Genomic DNA, 25,959 nt, shown 5'->3' with positions numbered 1-25,959 from the left:
AAGTACTGTCTCTTTAAAAAAAACTTCGACCACCTACTTCACCAACTAAAACCTACTGAGCATCAATGTTAGCCTATGGGGAAGGTCCCGATAGGATTTCTAGGCAATTTGGGATTGAAGGAAAATCGTTCGATCGATGGATTAACATCCTTTGAATCGTTCGGTTTGAAGGATTTAATCGTTCAATGGAACGATTTTTCCTTCGATCATTTGATCGAACAAATTGCGTTAAATCCTTCAACTTCAACGTCGAAGGATTTAACTTCGAGGGTCGAATATCAAGGGTTAATTAACCCTCGATATTCGACCAATAGTAAATGTGCCCCTAAGTGTTAGATTATCTCCAGAGACAATCTGATGAATAAAGAACCACCACTACACCCCTCATGACATCATTTACACTTTTGATGACTTGCACAGCACTAACAGACACTTGCAGAAACTGAGTTTTGGTCTCGTACTTTGGAGATCTAAGAAATATGGCAATGGATTACAGGAGGTTGAATATTCCAGTGCCTGCCAGGATTGGCTGCATGTGCACCTTATCCCAGGTTGTGGATGGCTTTGCAGGTACACTGCAGTGCAGACATATAATTAACAAGTGACCTGCTTCAGGCTTTCATATGTATGAGTATGTTAAAGATGGGAAGTGCAGCAGTGTTGCATTTGGAAAATTACATAAAACTGCATCAAGCAGAATGATGGCTGCTGAACAGGCAATGCTTCTGGTGGTTGCAGTTGCTTCAGTTTGCCAGCACACTACCAAATACTGCACCCAATAGAACAATTGTTGATGAACTATGCCAATTAGCATTCACATTACAATGCTAAATCTTCCTACGTGATGACATAGCATCATAAATACGTTGCTGGGCTGCCTGAATTTCGAAGTGCATCAAATGAGATGAAAAACAGACACGCCAAGCAAGTAAACTGAACAAGTACACAAGGTTACTTCAATTTATTAGCTATTTAGCTACAGAATATGAAATCAGTAAGGGAATATACAGTGATGCATTAAATGCATTTGCAGAGATCATATCTAATGAAGTAATAGTAAGTGCTGTGTATTACATAACAAACGGGCATATGATCCATCATGTTTCTTGTGAAGGATTTCTTCAGGAAAATTGCTAATAATTCAAAACGCTGCGAATGCTGAAAAAAAAAAAGATTTTACCATTATACACTTGAAGAGGGTTACGGTTATAAGATCATCTGGAAATTCAGAAACACCTAATAAATGCATGTTGTAGGGCCAGGCTGCATTTTAATTAAATTGCATTCAGTGCAGCATTTCTAGTTGGATTTTCTACATGTCCATGAATTTTCAACTGATCGGGTAAAACATGGTTAAGTGATTCATGGTTAAGTGATTCACACATTACTCCCAGTTTGTTTAGGCTATAATCTGTGGTATTATTATTATTAACATGTATTTATATAGCACCAAAATATTGCGTAGCGTGGTAAAGTATACTTTCACTTCATGTGATGGACAATATGCACTGTCTGGCATCTTCGGCTGTCAGGATTTCTTTATGCAATTCATTAACTGCTTCTCTAGCTCAATGCCAGCACTAAGTATTTCCTCGTTGCAAAAAGGAGTATGAGGAGCAGGAAAAAAAGGCAGTGCAAAGGAGGAGCAGAAGTCTCCTGAAGTGAAATCTTAATTTTTAAAAATCTGGTAGCGTTCAAAATGGTAATGTAAGAGAAAAGACCAAAGTCCATCAAGTTCAACCTCTCCAAATGATATCCTGCTCACATTTCTACACACCCTCACTGAAACGATATATACAAATATCTATATTAATTGTAAAATTTAGTATCACAATAGCCTTGGATAATATGCTTGTCCAAGAAATCATCCAAGCCACTCTTAAAGGCATTAACAGAATTGACCATTACAACCTCCCTGTCCTCATTGTGAAGAACCACCTACACTGCTTCAAATGAAAGTTCTTTTCCTCTAGTCTATAGGGGTGGCCTCTGATCTGATGATCCCTTTTATGCTAAAATATATCTACCCTCTAATGTACTTATAAAAAGAAGTCATGTCCCCTCACACGTCTTTTCTCAAGAGAAAACAACCCCAACCGTGACAATCTACCCTCATAATTTAAATTTTCTGTCCCCTTAACCAGTTTAGTTGCAAACTGCACTCTCTCTAGCTCATTTATATCCCTCTTAAGGACTGAAGCCCAAAACTGCACTGCATACTCCAGATGAGGCCTTACCAGGGACCTATAAGAGGCAAATGCAGTTGCATTACTTTGTTACCGAATCGGATGCAACTAAGGTAGGTGCAGAGCAACAGCATCAAAAGCATTACCCATTTGCAACATCAATGATGGCAGAATTCTGGAGAAAATGCTGCATTGTGGGAATAACACATGGCAATAAACTCAAAATTGCACATTGCACTGCACTTACAGACATACTAGTGCAACAAGTATTCAACATTGTACTAAACATACTTTTGACTATTGATGTAATTTAAAAAAATTAAAAATAGCTATATTTTTGTTATTTCTGAACAGAGCAAAACTCAGCATGATCTGTGCATTATTTTCTTATTTATTGTGCTGATGTTAACAAAGATGCAGGGTATATATAGCACCTTGCATAAGTATACATAAACTGCAAAATTAGGAAGATATAGTATATGCCTATCCAGCCTTACTTTCTCCATTAAAACAAGTCTGTAAGGAACTCTGTAGCACACAAATATGTTCAGAATAACCTACCAACTGGATGGAATAGGATTAAAAGATAGATGTAGAAGGGCCCTTAACAGCTCTTACCTCTTCCCTTCATGCATAAGTGCAAATGCTTCATTGATAGAACCAAAGGGTAAAGTGTGAGTGACAAACTCATCAACCTTGATCTTTTTTGCCATGTATTCAGAAACCAGCTTTGGTACGCTGTCCACACTCTTCCATCCTGCAACACATACACAAGAAAGTGCACATTGTATAAATTGACTAGATAGCACACCTAGGGGCCCATTTACTTAGTTTCAGTGAAGGAATAGAGAAAAAATAGTTCGAATTTCGAATGGTCGAATATGGCTACTTCGACCATCGAATGGGCTACTTCGACCTTCGTCTTCGAATCGAACTATTCGTACTAAAAATCGTTCGACTATTCGACCATTCAATAGTCGAAGTACTGTCTCTTTAAAAAATTCTTCGACCCCCTAGTTCGCCACCTAAAACCTACCGAGGCCAATGTTAGCCTATGGGGAAGGTCCCCATAGGCTTCCTAACAATTTTCTGATCAAAGGATGATCATTCGATTCAAAGGATTTAATAGTTCGATCAAACGATTATTCCTTCGATCGTAGGAATAGCGGTAAATCCTTTGACTTCGTTATTCGAAGTCGAAGGATTTATTTCGACGGTCGAATATCGAGGGTTAATTAACCCTCGATATTCGACCCTAGGTAAATGTGCCCCATACTGTATGACTAACAAGGCATCTTTCCTAGAAACACTGTTTATAAGCCAACCTCTGTCGTTTTTTTTTTGTTTTTTTTACTGGTGCATGAAATAACTCATTTATAAAGCTCTGTACAAAGTAATGTAAATAAGCGCGTGTGTATGGACTCAAACCCTAAGGGAAAATTGAGAAAGAAAAACAACACTGTATTTATCAGTTATGATAAAATGTATTGCACTCAGGATAAAAAATGAAGGAAGAAAACTGGGCATATGAGACCCCCAGAATCACTTTTGCCTTTGGTTTCCTATTTCTTACAGAATAAATACACCCAAGATAGAAGTACACTTTAAATTTATTTTTGGCTTGTATAAAGGTACAGTGAGATACACTGACAAAGGTCTTCCCCTTTAACTGCATATGCTTATATTCATTTGTGGGAGCTGCCCTATTATATTCAGAGCAACAAATTAAATAATCAATGGCCTCAAGAGGCAAAGTTGTCGTAAAAACAGTAGAACAATTATAGCTGCATCCCTCAATGAACCATTATACTGAATTGTTATGGTTTTCATAGTTATTATGTCATCACTATAGTGTTGATAGAAACATAGACATGAACATAGACAGATGGACACGTACACAGAATGGGTGAAACAATGTGAAGACAGACAAAAATGGGAACAAAAGTATAAATATGGAAAAGTTCTCACCTCCAAAGGCAGTTCCTTTCCAAACCCTCCCTGTGACAAGTTGAAAAGGGCGAGTAGCAATCTCCTGGCCAGATGCTGCCACTCCAACTATAACACTTGTACCCCAGCCTTTGTGACACGCTTCCAATGCTGATCTCTGGTCACAGGTAAGAACAGTAACAAAAAGCATTTAAATTCAGTTACAGTCTTCTGACATGCCAGTTACAGCCCTTAGTACTATTTTACTACAAATTAAATGAATATATATTTAGATATTCATTTGATATGTACCCAAACTGGTAATGAAGTGATATTTCAGAAATATAAACTAAACATGTAATTACCATAACACCGACATTGCCAATACACTCAAAGGAATAGTCCACTCCTCCATCAGTCATTTCAATCAGCACATCCTGAATAGGTTTGTTGAAGTCCGCTGGGTTTAAGCAGTCTGTAGCTCCAAACTCTGATGCCTTTGCAAACTTGTCCTTGTTAAGGTCAACTCCAATAATGCGAGTAGCTCCGGCTACTTTACAGCCCATAATGACTGCAAGACCAACCCCTCCCAAACCAAAGACAGCACATGTAGAGCCAGGTTCAACCTGATGAACAAAAAATCCAGTTACAGTTTCATATATTATTTTAGGATTCACAGGGAAGCTTTAAAAAACAAAGATTGCCTGGCTCCACAAATTTCTCATTTACAAATGCTGGATAAATGTGTCCTCTTGCAATTACCTTTATGCAGCAAGTGAGAGGCCACAACTATAAAATGTAATTAAAAGAACATATAAATGGCCAGCACCCATCTCAATCATGTGCCTTTTAATTAATGTGCATGTAACAGAAACTTAGAAATCAGTTACCTTTGCTGTGTTAATTGCAGCTCCATAGCCAGTTGAGATTCCACAGCCCAGCAAGCAGACTTTGTCCAGAGGAGCAGAGTCTTCTATTTTAGCAACAGAGATATCTGCTACAACAGTGAATTCAGAGAAAGTGCTGGTGCCCATGAAGTGGAAAATCTGTTGTCCATTGCATGTGAACCTACTGGTGCCATCAGGCATAAATCCCTTGCCTTGAGTAATTCTGTTGAATGAAGCAGAAGTTTACAGCGATACTGACTGAAAATAATATAGAGCACAGTTGTGTGTAAAAAGTATGTGTGGTGCTAAACTTAAGGAATGCAGGCAGGAGAGACATCTGGTTTATTGCAGGTGAGCCAAAAGCGAATTTTGGTAATTTATATGTGTATGCTGTTGTCTGTGGCTCCTCGGAAAAGCATTCCCCAGGGACCACTCATTCCTCACATCTGCTCATTGTCTGGTGGAGGGGGGAACAAACGATCAGATTTAAAGATGCTCCTCAACTCCAAAGTCCGGAAGTGCCTTAGATTGTAGGGACCTTCAGTTAGATTAGACAATCTGTCTTTAAGGATCAAAAGTTGTTTTTTTTTTTTTTTTTAAGGTTAGCGCAGATAATTTTACTTACTTCCTGTTTTCTATATGTATTGCCCCTTTAATGGTGACAAGTGTTCTGCTTTTAAAATTGATTATTTATAGGACCAGTAACACCATTAAAGCAAAATATAACGTAGAATGGGTTTGCACACTCTAAATAACATACAAACAAAAGGTGGTATAAACTTTCTTTTATATAGATATAAAAATGTACAACAGGTAGATCAATATCTTATACAAGACAATTTATACACAATGATACTAACAAGTACATACATACCATCAATTTTGTAAGTTCAAGGTAAAATATGAAGACAAACCACAAGGAGCGATACACTTTGCCAAAGAATGAGAATACCCCAACGTTTCAGCACACTAGCCTTTGTCAAGGGGGATTCTCCTTGACAAAGGCTAGTGTGCCGAAACGTTGGGGTATTCGCAATTTTTGGTGGTATGTATATACTTGTTAGTATCATTGTGTATAAATTGTCTTGTATAAGATATTGATCTACCTGTTGTACATTTTTATATCTATATAAAAGGAATGTACTTAATACCACCTTTTGTTTGCATGTTAGAGTGTGCAAACCCATTCTACGTTATATTGAGCTTTTGAGTTACTTGTTGGTGGTATCCCTGGGTAATCAGCACCTCTTGCATTTTCTTGCATAAATTCCTTTTCGCTGTTTTGAGTGACCTCCTTTGATTTGTGTTTCTACACCATTAAAGCTATCCATTTGAGATGGTGAGGGAGCTTTTACAGGTCCTCCAGACAACATACAAAGGGAGCCCAGGACCATTATCCAAAGGAAACAAACTAAAATACAAAAACTCAGCCAGGAAACTGGAGGACCATATTTTGACAGTAGCCAGTAAGAAATGGAAACAGCTGGGTATTTCTACAGATATGAAACTGCAGAACAAGATAGAGGAGGTAAAATTAATGGAATACGTCTCTGCCCTTCATAATGGAACAATATCTAAATATAATGAGATATGGGGAAACTGGATTTACTGTTTTCTTGATGGATAACATGATCATAAACTAAATAAGGCTATAAAATGTTGCTAAACCTCCCTCAGTGCCTTCTAATCAGTTACTCAAAATTTATTTATTACAGCTATTCGCTAGGGATGCACCGAATCCACTATTTTGGATTCGGCCCAACCCCGAATCCTTCGTGAAAGAATCGCCGAATACTGAACCGAATCCTAATTTGCATATGCAAATTAGAGGTGGGAAGGGAAAAACATCTTAGACATACTTGTTTTGTGACAAAAGGTCACGTGATTTCCCTCCCCACCCCTAATTTGCTTATGCAAATTAGGATTCACATTCGGTCCAGATGGAAAGAAGGATTCGGCCGAATCCTGCTGAAAAAAGCCGAATCCCTAACTGAATCCTGGATTCGGTGCATCTCTACTATTCGCTATATAATGGTACAGCAAATGTACAATTAGATTGTTAAACACACTAAGGGGCAGATTCATTAAGGGTCGAATTTCGAAGTTAAAAATACTTCGAAATTCGACCCTCGAATTGAAATCCTTCGACTTCGAATATCGAAGTCGAAGGATTTAGCGCTAATCCTGCGATCGATCGAAGGATTTTTCGTTCGATCGAACGATTAAATCCTTCGAATCGAACGATTCGAAGGATTTTAATCCAACGATCGAAGGAAAATCCTTCGATCAAAAAATCACAGGCAAGCCTATGGGGACCTTCCCCATAGGCTAACATTGACTTCGGTAGGTTTTACCTGCCGAAGTAGAGGGTCGAAGTTTTTTTTAAAGGGGAAGTACTTCGACTATCGAATGGTCGAATAGTCGAACGATTTTTCGTTCGATTCGTTCGATTTCGTTCGAATTCGAACGAATTTAACCAATTCGATGGTCGAAGTACCAAAAAAATACTTCGAAATTCGAATTTTTTTCATTCGAATCCTTCACTCGAGCTTCATGAATCGGCCCCTAACTGTTTTTATACTTTGAGGCTTATTTATTAAAGCTTGAAATTTAGTGGTTTTAGATGTCATGATGATACTTACAAACTCTAAAACCAAGAGCTGAATATAAAAAAGTGCAAACAAAAAAGCTGAACAATGCGCTAAAAAATACTAATGCTTCGAAACCTCTAAAATTTCAGTTTTTCAGACAATCACAGTGAAAAAAAACCCCAAAAACCTCTAAAAGTCCAATTTTATTAAAAGCAGTCCAATAAGATCAGCGCAGCTTCCACAGACTTCTATAAGACCTCGACAACTTTTACTTGGCAAAGTTTCTTCTTAAAGGTTTTTGTGTTTTTTTTCACTTTATCAATTTAGAATTTTTAGAGCATTTAAGACATAGGAAAATCACACATTTTTCAAGATTTGTGGGGAAAAAAAACGCCATTCAAATGCTAGTAAATGGGCCCCTAAATGTAATGGTTGTATTTAATGACTACATTTCTAAAAACAAAAAATAAAGAACAAAAAAGCTATCCATTTGAATTGATGTACAAACTATTTATACCTTGTGTAAACATAAAAACAATGGCACACAGGGAGAGTCCTACAGGTATTTGGTCCTTCTAGCAATCCTTAGTTTGGCGGATGGGTGATAAACTGTTGCTCCGCCTCTTTCGATGACTTGCAGGCCATGCTAACTGCATAGTCCTAGTCCATGAAGTTAGCATTTGAGTGTTTTGCTGAATCATGCATGCAGCAAAATGCACGTCCAACATCAACTTGGATGATAGCCAAAAGTACTGATAATTTGAAATAAATCACAAGATGCTGCCTATTATGCAGTTTTTTTATAGACTATATTAGTGAGAACTGTGTGTAAATGCATTTGTCCCGCACCCATTCCTTAGTGTTTCTGTGCAAAATATACCAGCTGGTAACAGAGCTAAGTAAAGTGATGTGTTTCTTGTAATACCTTATCTTCTGGCACAGGTTTGTTTTGGGATTCAAGCAGAACTTGCATTCACCACATTGTGGGATATACAGGGGTATTACTTTGTCACCTATGAAATAGAATATCAGTGATGTAGCAGTGGCTTAAATAAATAAATGACTAAATTTATACCACAAACAAAACTTCCTTAAAGGGCACATTTTGGCTAAAAATATTATCCCCAACCAAAGGTGCAGGCTAATAGAGCCCACAATCCAGTTGGGGATAACACTAGATTGTTTTTTATATAATTGCCCCCTGTCAGCATAGGCCAACCGCACCAGGAAGGGACTCCCGGTGCAAGCAGCCACGCTGGGGCACATACATCCGCGTTATGAGCAAATGCCGCAACTTGCTCATTAGGAGCATGGCGACAGAAGCGCATTTGCGAACACACACTGACTGACTGACATAGACTAATTCTGTTACCCCCAACCAGAGCAAGGGCTCTATTAGCCCCCACCTTTGGTTGGGGATAGTATATTTAGCCAACAGGTGCCCTTTAGTACCTGTATATTACTGATTTTTTGTCTAGAACTCACGGATAATGAGGGTAAAATCTGTACATATGTATTTAGTCTAGTCAGATTTTGTACACTAGACAAAGAAAAAAAATTCACTAGCGCCTGGTCTAACTTACACTGTGGCGTGGACCAGCTGCTATACACACCTTTGTGCCAGCACCCGATCTAACCCACATTCTGGAGTTGACCAGCTGCTATAAACTATAAAAAGCCAATATTTGTACACAAAGAGAAAAATTGCCAGTGCAGATTTTGTAAACTGTATAATTCCAAACATACACACACTGCTCAACAGTGAGACAATGTAAGTCTAATAATATCATGAGCCATCTCTCCTCCTGTGTAGAAGCATAGTCGGAGAAACAGCAACAACAGAGGATCCACACTCATCAATGGATATCAGCAGGAAAATGCATTCCTTTGGGTTCATAACAGCTACTCAGAGAAAGAAACAGACTAGCTTGACATTAGCCTAGCCCTAGAAGAAGTAGAGGGTGTGAGAATCCTTACCTTGTTTAACTCTGGTAACTCCTTCTCCTATGCTTTCCACAATGCCAGCTCCTTCATGACCTAATATTACAGGGAAACATCCTTCTGGATCAGCACCACTCAATGTGTAGGCATCTGTATGGCACACAGCAGTGGAGACTATCTACAATATTAAAATAGTCATGGTTGCAAAGGCTAGATATTCACATGTTTTGCTGCTTCAACTGGACTTTTTAAAATTGCTTCCAACCAATCATTCTGCTTCCCTTTGAGTACTCTTAGCTGTAGACTGTGGGTCACAACAAAAATACCCAAATAAGCTTTGGCACGAATGCTAATTTGCTGTTACAGATTGGAATTTCTATTTTCATATGAGCGTAGTGTTAGGAGAACCCTTTTTATGTATCAAATAAGGCAAAAATACTGGCTTTTTATTGAACATATTTTTTTAAACTTTGTATTCATTTTTGATTTTCAGATTTTATAGCACACAAGACAGCATCATTATTATCACATTATGCAATATGCTTCAACTATAAAGATGTGCTACAGTGTGAACAAAAGTGTCACAATGAATTAAACCAATAAACAGAGTGCGAAACAATAACGAACTGTGGCATTGTTGTTCATTTTGATTTCTTATCAACACTGATATGAAGTATAGGTTGGGGTGTTAAGGTGGCCATACACGGATAGATCCGCTCGTTTGGCGATGTCGCCAAACGAGCGGATCTCCCTCCGATATGCCCACCTTGAGGTGGGCAATATCGGGCTGATCCGATCGTGGGCCCTAGGGCCCAACGATCGGATCCTAGCGTTCGCCAAACGGGCGGTCGGATCGCGGGACCGCATCAACGAACAGATGCGGCCGCGATCCGACGGGATTTTTAACCCCATCCGATCGAGATCTGGCCGACTTTCGGCCAGATCTCAATCGGGGAAGCCCGTCGGGGGCCCCCATACACGGGCCAATAAGCTGCCGACTTGGTCTGTCGGCAGCTTTTATCGGCCCGTGTATGGCCACCTTTAGAGGGGGGTGGGTGTTGTTATTATCTAAACTCTCCATGGGGCAGTTTGCTGATCTATACATATAATACATCCAATTAGCCTAGAGGCTGATAAATATTCCATTCTCTTAACTTCTTTGACCCGGGTTACAGAGCTCATCTAAAAGGGGGGGGGGCACTTTTTCCACTTGAAATTTGCCAATTTTTTTATGGTGCCTCCAAGTTGAAAATATTCACAAAATAATGATGCAGAAATTGAGAACCAAAAGTAAAGTGAAAAAACTGAAAATGCACAAAAGAACACACATGAAAGGCACTTAGTTAATGTAGGATAAATAATTATTATTAAAACATCTGGCAAATTTGAGTTATTTTACCTTAATGCGAACTTCATGAGCTTTTGGGGGAGCCACTTCAACTTCCTCAATTGAGAGGGGGTTTCCCTGCCTCCCATGCTACAGCAGCTTTACATTTGATGACCTAAAAGTTAATACAGATGTAAGAAAGTTACCTACCAGTTTTGTTACAATAGTTAAGATGCATACACCTGCAGAACTAGCAGGAACTGTACCATGTGTCTCTGGGATAAAGGTGATTGTTTTACAGCCGTACCAAATACTCTGTTTATCGAGTTCTCTCTTTTTCTTCCAAACTTACTGTTACAGTAAAGCTGGCCATACACTGGCAGATTAAGCTGCAGATATCGGTCCTTTAGACCAATTCGGAAATTTATCTGCCCGTGTATGGGGGCTTCTGACGGGATCCATATCTGGCCACAATCAGTGACATAACTAGAGGGGGGCGGGCCCTGGCATGGGACTCACAGCTGGGCCCCCCTCCATACACCCGGAACGGCCCGGGAATCAGCCAGGAATTCGTGGCGTGTGAGCTGTCGGGGGGCCATGATGGGGTGCGGGCCCTGGCCCAATCGACCCCCTGCTCCCCCGGTAGTTATGCCACTGGCCACAATATAGATCGGGAAGTTTTAATTTTTCAAGCAACGGACTCGTTGTAGCCCATTGCTCCTCGTTGTAATCTGATCGTTCGGCCCAAGGGCAGAATGTTCGGATTAACCCGATATAGCCCTGCAGTTGGTGGCCATATCATGTATGGAGACAAATTGCTGGTTTAAGGGAAGATGTGCAAGTGCCAATATTTACTTAAATATATATATATATATATATATATATATATATATATATATATATATATATATATAACGAGGGAAAGTTGTGCTCACCACTATTTTTTTAAAACCATTAGGCAATGAGGGTGTGACCACAAAATACATATAGTCAACTACAAGAGGTCCTCTGCACTCAACCCATTATCAATATATTTAAGATAGCGATATTTTGTGCATACTGCTACAAAAAATGCCTTACCCTTTAAACAACCCTGTGTTGCAGTATGCACAAAATGTCGCTGTCTTAAATATATTGATAATGGGTTGAGTGCAGAGGACCTCTTGTAGTTGACTCTATATATATATATATATATATATATATATATATATATATATATATATATATATATATATATTCCAGTTTGGTAAGATTCTTTAATATGCCACTTAATATGATGTAAACTATCTATTGCTTAAGTATTCATTTTGGGGTTATAGTTTTCCTTTAATAGCAATCATATCAGGAGTTGTGTTTAAAAGGCACAACATGCCCTGCATGTTCCCAAATAACATATGAATGAAAGATAGCTGCAGCACAAAATATCTTATAGTTTTGTTGCTGAATTAGTTACCAGTGAAAATATTATTCAAAATACATGCCAATGTTATAATAACTAACTCTTGGGATAGATGTCCATTTTAGGAGATCCTGTGGCATTTATAGCACTGCTCCTTGCACCCACCTCACTCACCACAAGTATATCCAATGCAAAGAATGTAGCTGGACTGTGGCAGGGGGACGAGTTAATCTTACTGACAAGCATTCAGTGGCTCTCATTAGACAGAGTATGCAGTCAGTAGCAGAGCAACATCTTCACTGCAGGTTCAAGTTCACGAGTGAACTCCTGCACCCCCTAACAGCTGACAACTACACTTTCCTGAGAGCTGCTGAGAAGATCTACCGGGATCACGCAAATGTCTCAATCTCTCACAAACCGCGTCACCACCACACTTGGCCGTCTTGTGCCCCAATGGCAAATTACACAGGAAACTTTCTCACCTTCCCGGCTGTCTCCATGTTCCACGTTGTTCACGAGAATTCAGTCTGGAGCCACACCTCCCTGCTCCGGGTAATAGGCGCCCTCCACACTCAGAACAGTAGAACGTGCACATTAACGCCTGCGCCATCTTGTGGAGGGAAGGGCCTAAACCATGATCAGTGTGACAGTCAACACTGGGTAATTCTTCTTACTCGGAAGAGAAGTTTGGGCATTTGGTAATGATTTTGATGCTGTCACAAATTCCTCTATGTATTCAACACACACTGAAACCCTAAAAAAAACATGACAAACCGGAGTGACAACCATTCAATTTTGAGAAACCGGTTTCGTTTTGCAGGTTTAAAAATTGTACTTTTGGACCAGCAAAAAACAAAAAATGAGACAGTCCTGCCCTAAAGGGGTAGTTCAACTTTAAGTTAACTTTTAGTATGTTATAGAATGGGCTATTCCTAGCAACTTTGCCCTTGGTTTTTATTGTGTAATTTTTATAGTTTTTTTTTTTTAAATTATTTGCTTCTTCATATACTTTCTAGCTTTTAAATTGGGGTCACTTACCCTAAGGGGCAGATTTACTAAGCTCGAGTGAATAATTCGAATGAAAAAATATTCAAATTTCGAAGTAATTTTTTGGGTACTTCGACCATCGAATTGGTCAAATTCGATCGAATCGAATCATTCGAACGTTTCGATGTAAAAATAGTTAGACTATTCGACCATTCGATAATCAAAGTACTGTCTCTTTAAAAAAACTTCGACTTCAAACTTCGCCACTTTAAACCTACCAAAGTCCAATGCTAGCCTATGGGGACCTTCCCCAGCACTTTTCTAAGCTTTTTTTGATCGAATAAAAATCATTCGATCGATCGCTTAAAATCGTTCGTTTCAAACGATTTTATCGTTCGATCGAATGATTTTAATCGATCGTTTGTTCGAACCTTATGCGCTAAAATCCTTCGAATTCGATATTCGAATTCGAAGGATTTTACTTTGAGGGTCGAATTCGAGGGTTTTTAAACCCTCGAAATTCGACCCTTGATAAATCTGCCCCTAATTGTTCTGTGAGGCTACAGTTTAACTCCCATTATTACATTTTATTGCTTATCTTATTCAGTCCCTCTCATATTCATGTCTCTTGTTCAAGATTTGCGCCTACAGAATTGTGTACAAGCATCATTGTGATTCCAAATACTGGAAATTATAAGATCCTGACAACTAAAATTTCCTTTACAACTGGGCCTGCTTTGCATGAGATTCACGGCAACCTTGCGACTGCATTTAGAGGTATTATTTTTTTATAATACACAACCTTCCTGTGCTGATGGTTACAATTCCTTTTTCCAAGTGTGGTGGCTGCTTCCTTGTTGCCTTCCTACCATAAGCATTCATTTTTATTAGGGAACCCTTTATATGGATCTGGTCTATATATACTTACCGTATGTCTTTATGACAACACAATGTTTATTATCTTCAAGAAGTTTCAATAAGTGTCCTACAGAAATAATGATGATCATTAGTGGATGGTACTGGCCTGGGTCCAGCAAATCACTGGTAAACTAATGGAAGAGGTTCTGATGTCCAGGCCTCAGCTATTTACAGAAGATATCTACCCTATGAACTCACACAGTGAGAAAGCACTCGATACACTGCGCTTGTCCAAAATATTTTCACTTTCATAGAGTATGTTTGTGGGTGACTTCGATTAGTGTCATTAACTCACCAACTTTCAAGTCAAGCCTCTTATTTTATAAATGTTCCATTGCTATAGAAATCGGTAAGGACAGACAGGGTTTAGATATCATTTGGGCAGCAGCCATCAGAAAGCCCCTGTGCAGAAATGTTGACCTTGTTGACAAAGTATTGGGGAGATAAATAATTTTGTAATAGGGCAGTTTATGACTTTTTTTAAGACATCAACATTTCATAAGCTTTTGAAATTTGATGACACTTTGGGGCCCATTCACTAAGTTCGAGTAGTTTTTTGTGCTCCTCGACTAAATTCGTCTGAGTAGACGAATTCGCCTGAGTAGAATGATTCGAATAGATCGAGCGCAAAAACGCTGCGACCATTCGATAGTCGAAGTACTGTCTCTTTTAAAAATACTTCGATTTGCTTTAAAAGCCTATGGGAAAGTCCCATAGGCTTGTTTTCTAAGTTTTTGATCGAATAAAAAGGCATTCGACCCGAATGAAAATCCTTCGATCGAATATTCGATCGTGTGACTATTCGCCGGGCGAATATTCTCCCATTCGACTATTCGCCAGCGCGTAAATTTGCCCGAATTGCCTATTCGATTCTATTCCCCAGTCGAATTTCGAGGGATTTAACTCCTCGAAATTCGACCCTTGATACATCTGCCCCTTTATGTTTAAGCATGGCGCTCAAATTAATAACATGGTCTGCCATTGGCCTTGTGTAAAAATGTGTTGGATTTAATACCTTTTGTTTTGGGTAATATAGAGGAACTGCCAGGAAAATGGGACCACCCCACAACTCCCTAAATATGCTAGAAGTTCAATGCTGCTCTGTGTTTGCACCCAAATCAACAAATATGACCCTTGTACATGAACACTGCAGTGTGAACTGTGTGAAATAAAATACATTTATTACTGGGGAAAACCAGTGCTACCAGTCTTCATTTCCATTCACAGGCCTGTGGTGCATGCAGATTTTCATGACACTATTAAAGCTTTTATACAGATGAGAGATTGCCATGATAACTACTAGTATATTTACAAAGTTTGCTTAGTGGTTACACATTACAAAAAAAAATGTACCCATGGAATTGTGGCAGATGAGGGGGGGGGCACTGCTATTGTGAAAAGGGACATATAGGTGAAATTTACTAAAGTGGTGATATTGAGATAAAAAAAGTAGAGAAAGATCTGTAAGATTTTTTTAAACAGAGTTTTCCGACATTGTTTTTTGCACAACATTTTTTTTCTGAAACTGTCTTTACCCTTTCCTAAACCTGTTAGTCTGCCATTGGGTGACTCTCAGTTGTACCTCAGCCTTGTACTAATGATCCAACCTTTGCGATTCCTTGCCTTTCTTAGGGATCTTACGAGTGTTTTTAACAAATTTTTTTGCATTTAATGCTTGCACACAAATAAATGCATTCGCTAATTAAGTTTTACCCAATTTGCTTTTCAGAGGACACAGCATGCTTTTTGTTGCACTTTATGCGCGTTCAGCTATCAATAGAATAAGGGGTTGCTTTTGGAACGAAAAAAAAACGTGCTAAGCTGTTTTCAAGAAAACAAATTTAAACATAATATATGTGGTTTTTTTCGTGCTCAGCTTGCGTTGTATTGGCTTGTTATAATCTCTAGGGTTGATGCATTCAGTGGCTCGCAGCTCTACAGTTTTCTTGAATTTATCACTGTTGATATCAATGCCTATAATTCGACTTACACCTGCTGCTTTACATCCCATGACAGCTGAGAGTCCAACACCTCCCAAGCCAAACACTGCGCAGGAAGAGCCAGGCTCAACCTGAATGTAAAAGGAAATAAAATACTGTTACAATGCAATACACTATGCTTTTAAATTTCATAAAATAGCTACCACCAGATGTTCCTAATGCAACCACGAGGTATTAGTAGCAAGTTATGAGCAAGGGCATAATCCATATTAAAGCCATAATAAGACAAAATTGTGTAAAACACAACATGCAGTGAAAAGAGTGGCTGCATTTTTAAAGAGCTAGCAGCTAATTTCAATCAGTTCTCCTAGGTAGGTGAAGCAATATACAAAGGTTTTACCACTTCTCATATAGCCTCCACTGTTTCCCTGATGGTAGATACAATCTGCAGTATGCATTCCACTCCCAACTTGCCACAAAAGCTGTATAGGACTAACGTTCCATTAATATAGTTGACTACTCTTTATTTCTTGAACACAGATGTTTTGGAAGTATTGAAATAAATCTTTGTTGGGTATACAAAGCAATAAATAATTTTTTTATAGTTTCTGAAAAAACACACGTTAGGTTATTGCACTCTTTAGTTATGAAGATCATAAAGAGATGAATAAAGATAATTAGCAGCTGATATAAATGGAGATTTGTGCAATTGATAGGACTCGGCAGGGCTCATATACTAACTGCGAAGTTAGAATTGTCTCGTCCAAGTAAGAAAATGAAAGCAAAGTTCTGGTTATAATAAATCATGATGTTAATAAAGTTCCTACAGATGGACTTTGCACTTATTGCTCTAAACTGTTGTGCTTGGAGTTAAAAAAGTGAACTCAAAAATAGCACAGAAATCAAACAGAGCTATCATATTATAAAATGCAAGTCCTTATTCATTAAAGTTATGTTCTCTCCTGTATTGCCCACATTCATCCAACTAATGTTGGGGTAAGTCATATAGTTACATAGTTAAATCGGGTTGAAAAAAGACAAAGTCCATCAAGTTCAACCCCTCCAAATGAAGACCCAGAATCCATACACACACACCCCTCCCTACTTCCACATAAATTATATATACCCAATCAGCCATCACAACATCACCCGGCAGTGCATTCCACAACCTCATTGTCCTGACTGTGAAGAACCACCTACGTTGCTTCAAATTAAATTTGTTTTCTTCTAGTCTAAAGGCCTCTGGTACAGTGATCCACTTTATGGATAAAAGGGTTCCCTGCTATTGGTCTATAATGTCCTCTAATGTACTTGTAAAGTGTAATCATGTCCCCTCGCAAGCGCCTTTTTTCCAGAGAAAACAACCCCAACCTTTCATCCCTCTAACCAGTTTAGTTGCACGTCTCTGCACGCTCTCCATCTTATTTATATCCCTCTTAAGGACCTCACCAGGGACCTATAAAGAGGCATAATTATGTTTTAATCCCTTGAGTTAATGCCCTTTTTTATGCAAGACAGAATTTATTTGCTTTAGTAGCCAAATAATGACACTGCCCAGAATTAGACAACTTGTTATCTACAAAAAACCCCTAGATCCTTCTCATTTAAGGAAACTCCCAACACACTGCCATTTAGTGTATAACTTGCATTTATATTATTTTGCCGAAGTGCATAACCTTGTATTTATCAACATTGAACCTTATTTTCCAGTTTGCTGCCCAGTTTTAGTTCTGCACAATTTAGTATCATCTGCAAATATAAAAACAGTACTTTCAATGCCCACCTCCAGGTCATTAATAAACAAGTTGAAAAGCAAAGGACCTAGTACAGAGCCCTGCGGTACTCCACTAACAACACTAGTCCAATTAGAAAATGTTCCATTTACCACCACTCTTTAATCTTTTAGCCAGTTCTCTATCCAGGTACAAATACTATGTTCCAGGCCAACATTCCTTAATTTAACCAGTAACCTTTTGTGTGGCACTGTATCAAATGCTTTAGCAAAGTCTAAGTAAATCACATCCACTGCCATCCCAGAATCGATGTCCCTGCTTTCCTTCTCATAAAAAGAAATTAAGTTAGTCTGGCAAGATCTATTACGCATAAAACCATGCTGGCACACACTCATAGTTTTATGATTTGCTATAAAGTCCATCCTTTATTAACCCTTCGAAAAGCTTTCCTACCACTGATGTCAGACTAACTGGCCTATAGTTTTGAGGCTGAGAACGGGATCCTTTTTTGAATAGAGGCACCACATTAGCAATTTGCCAGTCTCTCTGTACTATGCCAGACCTCAATGAATCCTGAAAAATTAAGTCCACCTTTTTTGAGTCCATCATTGCACTGTTTATTCCCCATGAATAATATGTTGGCTGTGGCGTGAGGCTCTTTTAGGCAATATACACGATGGTGGTCATTTTACCATACTCCAGTTGCAAATGCTAGAGCACCAGGCGTTGCCAACTCATGACCCTTTGTGCTTATTTACTTAGCATTTACATCATTTTGGAATAAAAATCAATACCATGGGGCAGGTGGTAAGGACAGGCATTTTTACCTTATATTTTCACACAAGTTGGTTTTGGGATTCAAACAAAACTTCACCACATTGTGGAATATAAAGAGAAATAACTATATCACCTGGAAAACGAAGAAATAAAAAGTGTGATAAAGAGACTTTCACCTTTTGGTAACTTCTAATAGAAAAATGAGAGTTAAACATCCATTTGCTTAATAATAGGAAAAATAGGTATCACAGTATGATTCAGACCCACACTTTGGAATGTGGCTATTCCAGTGGTACTGTATATTATACTCACAGACCCAAGAATTATTTCAGCGTATCTCAAAATTAATGGAAAGTCGGACCAGTTTCCAGTATTCATTTTCCCTTGTGGACAATAAAGAGCAGCATGTGCAAAAGTGCTATTACAATTTTAATAAATAATTAAAATACACTCACAAACGATTCTCCATACAATGGCCTTTCTAAAAACAATGAGGATCTCTGCGGCAGCAATGTAAGTCTCTCAGCATCTCCGGGACCTCACTGCGCAAGTCCTTTATCTGTGTCTGTACGCTTCCGCAATGCTACGTCAACGCTGACGCATTTCGCCTCATAGGCTTTCTCCAAGAGCGATGACGCCTCTCCCAACTATCGCTTCTTTATTGTCCCACAAGAGTTGAAAATTAAAACTTTATCAATACGCACATTAGTCCTTTACCAGCCAAAATCCGGTCAAAATCCTTCATGTAATGCAACATATATAATATAATTATTCCAAAAAACCTTTAAGGTTAAAATCCACATTAAGTCCATAGGGTACTAGAGATTTTAATTTGTATATCCACCAGCTCTCTCTCTGCAAGGTTTTTGTAACCAAATTACCCCCCCCCTCCAATAACTTATAACTGCTTTTTTTAGCACTGAAGGTGTATGCTCAAAATAGAGAACACTGCACTATACTTTTCTTCTTTTTTCTCTCTGTTTTTCTCCCCCCAAAAAACTCATCTGAGGAATACAAGTATCACACTGTAGCCATATACTCAAATGTTTGATATTCTGGGCTGGCCATAAGCTTCTTGTTGACCATTGTTTTCAATGGGCCTCAATACTCCTGAGCCACAGAATCCATACATACTGCTGTCAGACTAAGACATGGGTAACTGTTGTTAACAGATACCATACCATACTTTATATGGAGATATTAAGCAGTCTTTATTTTTATTATATGAAATTACCACTTACCAGCACATATTAGCAGTTTTATGCAAATTCAGGTTAAATTCCTGGTTTCACTCTGGTAACACCTGGGCCAACACTTTCCACAATGCCAGCACCTTCATGGCCGAGAATTACAGGGAAAAGTTCCTATTTAAAATGAGTTCTTACAGCATGTGCATCTGTACGGCTGACTCCTGTAGCAACAATCTACATATCAAAGAAAAACATTGTATTTGAATCTTTCTCTCTAAAAACCTTGTATTCAATCACTTGTTGTTTGTGTCCAGTGTTTTGGTCCTGACTGGGACCTTTATTAAGGATAACAATCAGTCACTGTGCTTTAGGGATGTAGCGAACTGTTCGCGTGAACTTCGACCTTTCGCGTCCGCCGAATGTTCGCGAACGTTTGGGAACGTTCGCATTTTGAGTTCGCGTTCGATCGTTCAACCATTCGACCATTCGAATTCGTTCGACCGCTAAAAATCGAACGATTTCCATTCGTTCGAACGATTGTAAGCATTCGATCGAATGAAAAGCATTCGATCGAATGGCTTCGATCGTTCGATTCGAATGAAAATCCTTCGATCGAACGATTAAAATCCTTCGATCGTTCGAATCGAACGATTTTAGCGGGTGTTCGAAGTTCGCGAACGTTCGCATTTTTTGCCGGTGTTCGCGAACGGCGTTCGCGAACACCAAATCGGCAGTTCGCTACATCCCTACTGTGCTTACATTAAATACTCAGTTTACAAGTGAAAATGGTGCCAAAATGATCTTAAATAGTCAATGATTTGTGCCCTAATAAAGTGCATTCAATGTGCTCACATTTTGTGCGTACTGCATAGTGTATTGAAGTGTAATTATTCAGCATAACCAGTAGGTGTCATCACCTCATTATAAAGCGCATACATTACTTAATACTTTGTTTCCATATGCTTAAAACTTTGACTTAAACACAGTTCTTTATATGCAGGCTGAGAAACTGCTGTTGGAGTTCAATGAAGTCCACAAGTCTGCCACTAAATATTTGCAACCTTATCTAACACAGCCACTCTTTTCTCTGATACTGGTACACGTCTTAATTCAATAATGAGAAACTACTCAACCCCTTTCTAAAACATCACATTTCATCACACTTTCCTGCAATTACATTTAAGTAGTCTCTAAAAATACATTATTATAGCAATGCTTATTTGCATTTAGCCTTGCTCTAAAATCCATTATTTTAATTAGACATTTTTCGCTTTTTAAGTGATGAGCTCTCCTCACTAGCAATCCAGCTGCCCTGCACCTTCCAAACACAGGATGGTAAGAAAAGGGGTTGTGGAAGACAGTATTTGCTCTCCTGCTTCAGGTTACAGATGGATCTGTTGCACCACTGACTAGTGTACTGGATTGTTGCATGTAAGCTGTATAACTGGTCTATATGTCCTTATCCTATTGTTGTTCTACAGGATCTCTTTTTACTTTATAAGGTGGATTTACCAGGTACTAATAGTAGGTAAATACAGTATTTATTTACCTTATGATTTATGTATTTTAATTAAAATAAATGTTCAACTACAATTTGTATTTTTTTTTTAAATCGTATTTATGTTTACTATATATGGGTGCCTTCAAGACAGGCATTCCCACTTGGCAGGGCCAGAGCTAGGGGTAGGCAGCAAAGGCAACCACTTTGGGAAAAAGTTTGTGTTTGTGGGGTGTGCAATGACCGAAAATATCCTTACAGTATCCACAGCATAATTCAATCCTAATCCTAAATCAATCAGATATTTGCCTCTGTTCACCATTCCTAGCTCAGCTGGTCTGCATCTGTCAGTAACGCTTTCAGATTGGGGTTTATGGTGTGGTGGTACCAAGGAAGTGGGTTGCAGATTGTCACCCTTGTCGTGGGTGCCAAAGCTATTTGGCCTGTCTCTGCCACACAGAGATGGACAGCATTGTGTACGCTCTTTGATGCACCACAACAGCTCTAAATCCAGTTAGAAAATTTTAAAAAAATAAATCTTAAAGGCTTCTTTCCAATATACTATATATTGATAAAATGTTTCAGTATAAACGAATAAAAGTCGTAAACAGAAATAACACGGCTAAATAATTAGACTGCAAATTTTAATTGTGCATAGCATACCTTAGAAGCAGCATATTATTTTGATGTAAAAAATAATAGCATATTCAGTAAGGTGTTTATTACATACACTGTATATTGGTGCAACTGTATAGAGCATTTGCAACAGTGGCTTAACTACTGCTAACCCCCCCCCCCAGCAAAGAAATTTTTATGGTGGCCTATCTTAGCTGCATGCACGCATGCCAACTACTCGTCCCTCAAAGTCCTGGTCGCAAAATCACCACTCTTTTTGCTACGATGGATGGCAACCTTTGTGACTGGTCTGGGCCCCCACAACAATGGGGTCTGCTTTATTATAATTACAACACTGATTTGTGATCTTTAATCCGAATGGGAGTTGCAAAATACTTTTTGGGTTTGCATAACAGTGAAAACATCCTTCTGTATGAGTGAGCCTTTCTATTGTGTCATAATTGCCTTACAAGGTGTGGCTCTTTGGATATGGCCAGCTACTGTATAAGATGTAATTTGCCAGGTACAGTATAGTCGGAAGAGAACCATAAGTGTAATAAAGATGCACATAAACACAAGATGTCCATCTGGGTATGAAAAAAACCCTACTATAGAGAGACAGATGACAGAAGCGAACTGTTGTTTAACATTTTACTTTCATACTACTGCATTTGAAACAAATGTAAAGGGTTTATTGCTACATTTACACAGGCTTCATGATTTCTTGGAGGAGCAACTTCAATTTCTTCTACATAAAAAGGCTTGTCTGCTTCCCAGGCTACAGCTGCCTTGCACTTTATAACTTGCAAAATAAACATTAGGACTTAGGTTATGTATACTATACGAATTCTTTAGTCTGCTTCCAAACTGATATACAAAATGTATAGTGTGTCATTGTCTTCATGGAAAAATATATAAATCATTTAAAGTATAAACACATGCCTTCTCTCTTTTCTTGATTTAAAGGGTCATTATGTAACTCACATCTTTCACTTTCCCATAAACAGACACCATGGTTCTATGGGGTCCGTTTACTAAAGTGCAGTAAATTTGACTAGTATATTCGCAGCAACTAAGTTTACTAAACAGCAATGCGATCACTTGCGGTAACTACGTTAATGAACTAGCTAACATTAGCGGTAATTTTAGCGAGTTTAGCGACAAATTACGTTTTTCCCAATATTTATGCTATAAAATAGTCTTGTTTTATGGCGGTTATTATAGCAATTTTTACTGTGACATTTATGGGCAGAAATGCATGTTCAAAACTCATAAACTGTATTGACTGATGATAATACCGTCCAACAATATTACCAGAGTAACACCAATCTAACATGTATGCATCATATAAACCCTTCTGTCAATAGAATCATATGTTTGTCTCTGTGGCCTCTTTTTGGAACTCCATGTAATGGGCACTATAAAAGCCAATTAGCAATTCTGTATAACAATCTATACCATATAGTGACTCTGTAGGTTAGACTTTATGTCTCTTCTATGCAGGACTGTCTCCATGGTCTTAAATTTTGATAAACTCTCTCTGCCTTTGTAGGCATTCCATCATCATTGTAACTAATTATCTGCAGGGACCATTATCATTATCAAAATAATAGTGGTAGGCTTATATAGTAATAAGATAAATGCCTAGACTGTCATTGCAGTTTTCAGTAAACAGGAGCACTGGCCCCAGGTCTCAGGTAAGTGATTATAATCACTGAGGGGTACCTAATGTTTTCCCACTCTCCTTTAAGACATAAAGGGTTATTGTTTCATTAAAAATATCTGAACAAAAATTGTATGAAAGTGGAAGCATTGTCAATGTCATAATGATTGTGATGTTGTACCTGAGCAACTTGTGAATTATCTATCATTACATAAACATAGCTTGAAAGGAATATTGCCAGTGATAATTTATTAAAGTGCTAATTGGTATTGCCCCCCCCCAAAAAGTGCATTAAGTTCCCATTATACCACCAAAATGCTCATTGATGTTCTTCCTTAGAAGAACGGGCCCCTGGTTTTGACGAAAGGTGCTATTAATACCTATTATTAGCTAGCTGATTAGTCTTTCCCTTTCCTGATTCCAATGAGTAAATAAAAACATATGAGGTTTGGATGAAAGATGCAGATTCCCTGCTTGCTGCTACTGAGCAACTATGACTATGGACTGTTTTTAACATTGAAAATGGCATCTGAATTTAGCCGAACACTTTTACACATGAATATTTTTAGGAAACAAAGACTGACAAAAAAGAAAAAGGTTTTCTTTAGGTTTTTTTTATTTATTTTTATAATTATTTACATTGAGATTCCATTGGTTTTACAAGTGCCTGATGCAGGGAAAGAAAATACAATTAAGATGTTTTAGGTCAAAGACATTATAAAGTCATGCAATAAAAGTGAGTTTTCATCCTATGCCTTTTCTGAAATTTGCATTATTTCTCTGAAGGTTTAGACCTTCCTTCTCTTATTTGAAGGACCCTCTTCAGATTCTGAAATTTTGATAAATTCTCCTCCACATTTATGTGCCTTGGTAGCTGGTGGACGGTTCATAATCCTTGTTACTAATTCTCCACAGGGGCCATTGCACTCCCACCAATGGCACTTCAGTAGGTCATATTCATCCTTAAAATCAGGGTAGGCCTATATAAAAATAAGAAAAGTGCAAGGGGAATCATGTTTAATAGAGTAATAGAATTAACAGATTGCTTCTAATATAGCAATAAATATAGTGCGTTTAACCACTTACCATAATATTTGCGCCAGTCATTCTATTAATACGCCTCTTATGGTAGTGAAAGGTTGGTCCATGGCTTCTATCCTTTGATTTACTTAAAAACTGATGTATGTGTATCATTTCATGCAGGAGGATCTGTAGAGCACAGAACGATTCAGTTAAATCGGTTATTACAACTTTCTAATGTAAATAAATTTGCTGAGTGCTTGGAAGTCTTTAAAACTGAAGTTGGTGTCACAAAAATATATATTGCAAATATACCTTGGAGAATAGAGGAATAAGAAAATACTTACTTCCACTGTTGTCCTCCTTGGCCTTAAATCGAGAAGAGGCTTATTTAGGCGAATTTTCATCTTTCCAGTACTGGTTTCTAGGGCAAATCCAGACATTCTGCAAAACAAAATGTGAATCTTTAATACTCAGAATTAGTTTTTACCTTTCCTGTATCAAATTACTACGTGATTTTTTCTATTGTTTTTCTACTTGTCTTCCTACATTATATATGCTTTTTTTTTATTAAATGCTCTATAAACTACATCAGTGAAAATATCTATCATGGTAAAGTACAAACTTGAAGTTTAATTCAAGACTTACTCTGAAATTCTGTTACTCCATTTCAGGTCAGGTTCAGGCAACTTTCCCCTAAAGAATTTAACATTAAATTCCTTATATAGGGCATGAATGTCTGGTTTGGGGTCCAAAATCTCCCATTGTGGATCTATAACTGAAAGTTCCTCGTGAATTGGATTGGGCATTCTATTAGAGTGATCTCGAGATCTTGTATTCATTTGATTTCGTGAAAATCTAGTAGATGTAGATGTATCTATATAACTGATGTTGTCGCTTCAAAATTCTGATAAAGAGTGATAGTTTTCAGCTACAACTAATGGTTCTAGATTCAGGTATATTGTGATGTCATCAATGTGTAGAGCAACAACAATACATTTGCATTATGATGTCATAACTGTAAGGCCAAAGGCCTCAGGAGTAGTGAGGACCAAGGGAGGAAAATAACAATGTCCAAGTTCGCAGTACAGTAGAGGATGAGACAGAAGAATGGTCAAAAACAGGCAACAAGATCAGTCCAGGCAGAAGAGGTTTGAAGTCGAGAATTCCAGGCAAGGGTCGGTACACAATAGACAAGAAGTTCGCAATGAATCACACCCAGGAGTAGAAAACTAAACCTATAATTGGGCACAGGTTACAGTCCGGAGTTCCCTTTATAAAGGCCCAAGTTTGGCGCCAATTTCGGACGCATCGGCGTCATGACGTACGCGCGGACGTCGGCGACTGACGCGCTGACGTGT

The 25,959-nt window shown here is 38.3% G+C and overlaps 2 pseudogenes; both read right to left on the bottom strand.

Annotated features, from left to right (window-relative positions):
- Nucleotides 1-946: 946 nt before the first annotated feature.
- LOC108706742 lies at nt 947-12,772 on the bottom strand (annotated as a pseudogene).
- A 3,206-nt stretch (nt 12,773-15,978) lies between these two features.
- On the bottom strand, nt 15,979-22,733 carry LOC108704459 (annotated as a pseudogene).
- Nucleotides 22,734-25,959: the final 3,226 nt, after the last annotated feature.

This window comes from Xenopus laevis, chromosome 1S (genome assembly GCF_017654675.1).
Source record: "Xenopus laevis strain J_2021 chromosome 1S, Xenopus_laevis_v10.1, whole genome shotgun sequence".
Lineage (NCBI taxonomy): Eukaryota > Metazoa > Chordata > Amphibia > Anura > Pipidae > Xenopus > Xenopus laevis.
This window is presented reverse-complemented; position numbering and strand designations above follow the sequence as displayed.